Source organism: Manis javanica, chromosome 1 (genome assembly GCF_040802235.1).
Source record: "Manis javanica isolate MJ-LG chromosome 1, MJ_LKY, whole genome shotgun sequence".
Lineage (NCBI taxonomy): Eukaryota > Metazoa > Chordata > Mammalia > Pholidota > Manidae > Manis > Manis javanica.
In genome coordinates, this window is record NC_133156.1 from 89,171,423 (window position 1) to 89,179,821 (window position 8,399).

At 40.2% G+C, this 8,399-nt stretch overlaps 1 pseudogene; it reads left to right on the forward strand.

The window, feature by feature from the left end:
* The first annotated feature begins 819 nt into the window (after positions 1-819).
* On the forward strand, positions 820-8,399 carry LOC108405669 (EF-hand domain-containing protein 1 pseudogene; annotated as a pseudogene).

Below are 8,399 nucleotides of genomic sequence, written 5' to 3' on the forward strand. Positions count from 1 at the left end.
AATGCAGCACTCCAGTTTGAAAAAGACAGATACACCCCTATGTTTATCACTGCACTATTTACAATAGCCAAGATATGGAAGCAACCTAAATGTCCATCAGTAGATGAATGGATAAAGAAGATGTGGTACATCTACACAATGGAATATTACTCAGCTATAAGAAAAGAACAGGTCCTACCATTTGCAACAACATGGATGGAGCTAGAGGGTATTATGCTCAGTGAAATAAGTCAGGCGGAGAAAGACAAGTGCCAAATGATTTCACGAATATGTGGAGTATAAGAACAAAGGAAAACTGAAGGAACAAAACAGCAGCAGAATCACAGAACCCAAGAATGGACTAATAGTTACCAAAGGGAAAGGGACTGGGGAGGATGGGAGGGTAGGGAGGGATAAGGGTGGGGAAAAAGAAAGAGGGCATCACGATTAGTATGTATAGTGTGGGGTGGGCACGGGGAGGGCTGTGCAACACAGAGAAGACAAGTAGTGATTTTACAGCATCTTACTACGCTGATGGACAGTGACTGTGAAGGGGTATGTTGGGGGGACTTAGTGAAGGGGGGAGCCTAGTAAACATGATGTTCTTCATGTAATTGTAGATTAATGATATCAAAATAAAAATTTTTTTTTAAAGATTATGAGTGCCTCTACTGTTTATACCATGCCATACATTGCTTCCCTTCATTCATTTTTGTTAATTCCCACTAAGATTTAGTCCAATGAAACTTTAAGGTTATAATTATAAATAGCTATTTTAAGTAAGGGAAATTCAAGGAAAAAAGATAATTAGAAAGAGTACTGAATGTCTGGTACAAAAACTCCACAATTGTGATTAAAAAGCTTAGGGGAGAAAGTCTCCTTTAAAAGGACAAAGCAGAGTGGAGTCCCGCTTGCTGTGCATGCGCACAATCGTTACTACTACCCCTCGGGCCCTGCCCTCCGCGCGGTCGCTCAGGTTGTTTGGCGTTACCATGGAGCTTCAAGGGGCCAACAAATGCGGCTCGTTGCCCGCGCAACCGGGGACGACCAAACCGGACAGAGGTGGTGGCAGCGGTGCTAATTGCTGAGATGGTGTCCAACCCTGTGCACGGCCTGCCCTTTCTCCCGGGCATGTCCTTTACGGACTCCACGAAAACAGCATTTCATAGAAGCCAGACGTTGGGCTACAGGGAATGGCTATGCGATTGTTAGACGTCCAACAGTTGGGATAGGTGGGGACTGGCTCCAGATCAACCAGCTGTCCCAAGCTGATGTGGATGAGTTGGCCAATAAGGCACCAGTTCTAACTTATGGCCAACCTAGGCAGGCCCCACCTGCCAGTTTTATTCCTGCACATGTGACTTTTGACAAAAAGGTCCTGAAATTTGATGCCTACTTCCAGGAAGATGTTCCCATGTCAACTGAAGAGCATTACAGGATCTGTCACGTGAACATTTACTACTGCCTAGAAGATGACAGCATGTCTATCATAGAGCCTGTTGTGGAAAACTCTGGGATCCCTCAAGGCAAGTTAATCAAATGTCAGCGGCTACCCAAGAATTACCAGGGAGACCATTACCATTGGAAAGACCTAAATCGAGGAACAGACATTACAATTTACGGCAAAACTTTCCACATTGTTAACTGTGACCGATTCACACAGGTGTTTTTGGAAAGCCAAGGGATTGAATTAAATCCACCAGAGAAGATGGCTCTCGATTCTTGCACTGAACTCCGAAAACAGCCTCTCCGTAAATATGTCACTCCATTGGACTTTGATCAACTCAAGCAGTTTCTCACCATTGACAAACAAGTTCTTCGATTCTATGCAATCTGGGATGATACAGACAGCATGTTTGGGGAATGTCAGACCTATGTCATTCATTACTATCTTATGAATGATACAGTGGAAATTCGAGAAGTCCATGAACGAAATAATGGGAGAGATCCCGTCCCACTCCTGATGAACCGCCAGCATGTACTTAAGGTTTTAGTGGAGAATGCAAAGAACTTCCCTCAATGTGTGCTGGAAATCTCTGATCAAGAGGTGTTGGAATGGTACACCGCCAAAGACTTCATTGTTGGGAAACCAGTCACTCTCCTTGGGAGAACTTTTTTCATTTATGATTGTGACCCATTTACTCGACAGTATTACAAAGAAAAGTTTGGAATCTCCGATTTACTGCGCATTGACGTGAGCAAGAAGGAACCTCCTCCTGTAAAACAGGAATTGCCTCCCTATAACGGTTATGGATTAGTTGAAGACTCTGCTCAAAATTGCTTTGCTCTCATTCCAAAACCTCCAAAAAGAGATGTTCTTAAAATGCTGATGAATGATAACAAGGTCCTTCGTTATTTGGCTGCACTGGAATCCCCCATCCCAGAAGACAAAGACCACCGATTTGTTTTCTCTTATTTTTTAGCCACTGACACAATCAGTATCTTTGAGCCTCCTGTTCACAATTCTGGTATCATTGGGGGGCAAGTGCCTTGACAGAAACAAAGTTGTTAAACCATACTCTTCTGTGGAAAACCCTGTCTACTATGGCCCTAGTGACTTTTTCATTGGTGCTGTGATTGAGGTGTTTGGCCACCGCTTCATCATCCTTGATGCAGACGACTATGTTTTGAAGTACATGGAGAGCAATACTGCCCAGTTTTCACCAGAACCACTCTTGTCAATTCAGAACCATATTCGTAAGCAAGAAACTCCTGCACTAGATTTGGAAAGCAAGCAAACTGAAGAGGATCCAGGCGGGCAAGAACTGGAAGCATTAATAGATACAATCCAGAAGCAACTGAAAGATCATCCATGCACAGACAGCATTCACGAAGCATTTCAAGTACATGACAAGGAAGCATCGGGATATGTGGACAAAGAGACATTCTTTAAAATCTGTGACTCTCTTAACCTCCCAGCTGATGATTCCTTGATTAAGGAGCTGATCAGGATGTGCTCTCATGGAGAAGACAAGATCGACTGCTATAACTTCATCTGTGCATTCTCAAACTGATCTAGCTGATGAGAGAATGCAATACAATTTTTTGAGGTTGGACCTACACTTTGAAACTTCTTGTACTCTTTGCAAAGGCATTTACCAAGCTCTTGAAATTAAAAAAAAAAGACAAAAAAAAGAAACATACAAAAATATCTCCATGACCATAGGCTGGAAAAGCTCTCTTAAAATTGAACACAAAAGCCAACCATAAAGCAAAAGAAGATAAGCTGAATCTTACTAAAATAAAAAACTTCTGTTCATCAATAAGAGAGTGAAAAATTAAGCTACAGAATGTGGGGGAGGGGGTGTTTGCAAAGTATACATCAACAAAGGACTCAGATCCAGGATATATGCAGAAAACCGACAAAAAAAGATAGACACAGACAAATACATAACCCAATGGGAAAAAATGGGCAATTTTAACAGAAACTTAAAAAAATATGCATCAAAATGGTCAATAACTATAGGTCAAGGTGTTCAGCTTCTATAACCATCAGGAAAATGCAACGTTAAACCACAATATGCTACCACTGTATCCATCAGCATGGTTGAAATGAAATAGACAAATATACCAACTGGTAGCAAGGATATGAAACAACTGAAACTCTCATATGGTACTGGTTGGAGTGTAAATTGGAACTTACTTCAGGAACATTTTGGCAGCATCTGCTGAAGTTGAACATACGTGTGCCATGACCCAGCAATTCTATTCCTAGGTATTTACCCAACAGCAAGTGTATACATATTCACTAAAAGATATGTACAAAAATGCTCCTAACAGTACTACTTGTAATAGCTCCAAACTAGAAACCACTCAAATGTCCATCCAGAGCAGAAAGAATAAATTGTAGTATGTTCATAAATTACACTACTATACAGCAAAGAGAATGAACAAATGTTACACACAATAGCATGGATAAATATCATAGTGAACAGAAGACACCAGAAATAAAGAAAAAAACACTGTATGATTTCATTCATATAAAGTTCAAAGACAGACAAAACTAATGTATGGTTACTTTCAGACTGGTTACTTAAGGAAGTGGTAGTAACTGGGAGGTAATTATTATAATGTTCTTTTTCTTGATTATACATACAACACATGTCCACACACGTATTAATATCCTACATGTCTATGCATTTACCAGCTTTTACAAAAACTCATCATGCTATAAAGTTGTGATGTGCTTTTCTGAATGTATGTTATATTTCAAAAGAAAGCTATTTAATGGCTTAAAAGGTAGAGGTTTATTTATCTCAAGCAACAAAGAGTTTAGATGTAGGCAGTAGAGAAACAGAATGGTGTCTCAACAACGACCTTGAGAATCCAGGCTCCTAGCCTCATCCATGGCATGTGAATTTCATCCTCAGATTTGCAAAATGCCTATGACACCTCTAGGCATTAGAGGAAGGCAGAAGGAAAAGGCCCAAAGCCAAAGAAAATACCAAGTCTAAGTATGCAGAATTGTGAATACTTTTTACATGAGTCATCATAATTATCTATAGTTTTCAGAAGTTCCATAATCATATGTATTAATGCTATTTTCAAAAGAAAGCTCTGCTAATTGGATGCGAATAAAGCAAAATCATGTTCTTATTTTGAACTTCAACCCCTAGAAAGCTAATTCACAAGGTCTCCCATTGGGCTGAATAATTGCAGAATCCCTCTAATGCCTGTAGAGGGAGAAAAGTAGCCCTGAACTTATTGTTGGGCAGGTACAGAACAATGTACTCCTTGATTCTCATATTATGTGGTGCATACAAAGGCCTTGCGTGGGGGCCCCTAAATGCTGTTCTTTGGGAGCAGAGGTGTTTCTGACCTGAAATGACTTGGGGAAAATGGCAGCATCCCACACAGCCAGGGTTTGGTGTGTAGGTGTCTGCCACTGCTGTTCAGCTCTCAAATGCATATTTTATCCATTTTCTGGAGCTCTGCAGGGTAGAATTAGCTCAGAATAATTAAAGAGAAATGTAAATGAAGAAATGAGCTTGGTTATAGTTTAATTCACTAAAAGAAGATGAAAGTAGAAAGCAGTATAAATTATATTTCAACAGTTGATATCCTCAAAGATAACATAGATCAACAATTTTTTAAAGAAAATGACCTTTGAAATAGCATGTGTTTTGAATGAGTCAAATTTATTCCCTCTATCTGAATGATAATTCTTGGCCCTTAGGCTTCAGTCCTGCACTCACCTTCAGTCATTACTACCTGAGAAAACTTGGTTACCAGCAAACAAATTCCTTGGGAGCTTCTGCTTGAAGGACAGACATTTTCCCCACTCTGACTTAAAATCCAAGAACCATTTAGAGATAGCACTCACATTTTTCAGTGAAGAGAAGTGGGAAGTTGATACGTACTAGTTATGAATTGTGAGAAGGGCAATTATGTTAAAACCTCTATGATTTTCAGACTGCATTTTCAACAATTTCCCACTTGTATGAGGCACTAAGCTAAAATCTGGGGTATCCAGGAGCCCTTCACAGCCACACCCTACATCATCCCACAGTCACTCCCCCACCACACTCCCTGGCTATACTGATCTCTGAATCGCTCTAAGGCATCAGGCTTTTTCTTACCTCCTCATCTTTAGATCTGGAACATTCTCCTCTTCCCTCCTCCTGTCCTCACTCCCCTCAATCGGGCTAACTTCTCAGCCATCAGGTCTTAGCTCAGACATTTCTTCTAAGAAAGCCCACCTAAGTCTTCCCAAGTTCCTCTGCCTACAATTTAAGTTAGAACTTCCTTCCAATGAATACACTTAAAAGGGCACAAAGAGACAAAAATAAAATGTCTTTTATGACTGTATCTCAGGAGTCTCGCTTATTCAAACTGCTAGTGACTAACAGTTATTACTATTTGGTCACAGCAGACAGGTACATTCTCTCCCTTCTCCGTAATGCCGTGATTCTTCTGGTCTCCATGCTGGCTGTAAATACCTGTGTAGGGAGGCGTCTCACTCCCCTTGGTTCCCTGCAGGAATCAGTATGTTGTTCTGACATGGTAGACATTAAAGAATATATTTAAATTGAGTATAGTCAAATATAATTACACTGAATTGACTCTAAATTAAATTGGGCCCCAAGCTTCCCCCATGAAGGAATTTATATTCAGTCTTCCCAGCTGTGTTTATGAAAAGTTATTGAAGTTCATAGTAAATATGGAAACAATACAATTTTCCATGACAAATCAAGGAAAACTTTAAGTCATATAGTGAAGTTGGTGCCTTAATATCAAAGCATTTTTATGGAAATGAAAACTTGGAAGACAATTGAATATCTATCAGTAACAGACTGGGTAAGTTGTTTAAGATCCCTCATTCTGGTGGACTCCAACAGGGAATGAAAATAGTGAAGTGAATCTGTTTGTTGGTATGAAAGGTTCATAACACAACTTTAAGTGACAAAGTCAGATTATGTAACAGTGATTTGATTAACATTAAAAAGTATGTGCATGTGTGTTTGTGTGTGTGTGTGCATCTGTGTGTGCGTGCGTGTGTGTGTGTGTATCCACAGGGAAAAGGAGAAGAAGAGCCTGGGAGGATACACACCAAATGTTAAATCACTTCTCTCTGAGTAGAGGAATTAAGGATAATTTATCTTTTGTTCTAAATACTTTTTTCTAAATTTTGCAATGAGTAAAAACAGGAAAATATTAAACTTTTATTGCACATACAGTGGTTGTGGGTAGCCTAACTACATGCCAAGTGTTTGAGGTTTGAGGACATTGTGTTATTCTGAGAGGTACACTAAGCTCTTTCATTGTAAGAATTCCCTGCATTGTAAGTGAATTAATAAACTCTTTGCTATTGTTATATGCCAGGCACTCTGCTAAGAACTACATATATTACTTCTTTCATTTATATGTCACAAAAAACCCTTCCCAGCTTTATTTTTCTTTATAGTACTTATCACTTTCTGGCACTAAACAGTTTACTCATTTATCTCTACTGTATGTTGCTCCTCTCACTGGGACAGACACTTCCTGAGGGCAGTGACATGTGTTTACTCTGGTTATTGCTAGATCCCTAGTACCTACAGCAGCGCCTGGCACCATAGTTAGTGCTCAGATGAATGAACATATGGACCTTATGACATAATAACTGGTGCTATCACTATTTTACAATGAGGACTCTAAAAGAGGCTGAACAATTTGCTCCAAGTCACAAAAATGAAGCAGAGCCATTTCCCAGCCCAGATCTACACGATTCCTAGGTCTGTATTCTGAACCACTCTCTCTCATCAATTACAACAAAATCTTGAATGAAAGTGTTCTCTTCGCCCCATGTGCAGTCAATCCATGGAAGAGTGAGATATCACATGAGAACTCACAAGTATGTTTCCTCTGACTAACAGATTAAGTAAGATCTTCACATAATAGATGATGGTCTGTCATTTGCAATAGTCATCATAACAAGCACAATACCTTTCAGATCAAAAGCAGGAGGGTCAGGGCCTAGAAACAGAATCCAGTATTCACTAAATGAAGAAGAAAACAACAGCCTAGAAAACAGTCTTAAGGCATAAAAAATTTTGATTGTGAACATAAGAAGTTGGACTGAATAGATAAGCACCCTTACAGGATGAAGATTTCTCGGGGAAGCTCAGTGCTGATGCAGGAAGAAAGTTCTCAGAGCAGCGAACCCATGAGTGGCTATGGACCTTTACTAGTGCTGGTCCTTATGATCATCCACCTAAGTTGGCTTGATCACCAAACAGTCTTTTGGCTATCATGGACCTTTCCACATGAAAATATGTCAATTCTCCTGAGCATGTGGGATTTGAGAGGTAAACAGCCACAGGGAGTGTGTGCAGCCCAACACCAACCTTGGTGGGTGCGTCCAGGTCTTGGAACTCAGGGGCCTCGAGGGAGAATCCTCCTACCAGCAGACACTGTTCTCCAGTCCCTTTGGTAATTTGACTTCTCACTATAAATTAAGTGATTGGCATTCAAAATTATTAATGAAATTTTTGTGGGTTTGATTAATGTGGGTGAGTCCTTGTGGACCTGACAACCTTTGGGAGCTCTAGCAAGCCCAGTTGCTAGACCTTCAATGGGAAAATCAGCCTGATTGGTAATGGCAATTTTATCCCCAATATACGTACAGGCATACAGATGTCTATATACAGATATATACACACAGTAACACATATGACAACATACAGATGCAAACACACACACACACATACTTATGAGAACCTGTTTGGCCAGGCAACCACCCTGGATGACATCATTACTCATCTTCTCTATAACTGCAAAATCATGCAGTTGAAAGGATATGAAACATTTCCTTCAGATATCTTGTATTTCTCCATCTTTGGTGGTTGCCAACTTTTCGTTGAGGGCATGCAAAAATCAGCCCTGGTACAATAGCAGTTTACCCCCACAGTTCTGCACTAGGCTGATCCCAGGGGCAGTCA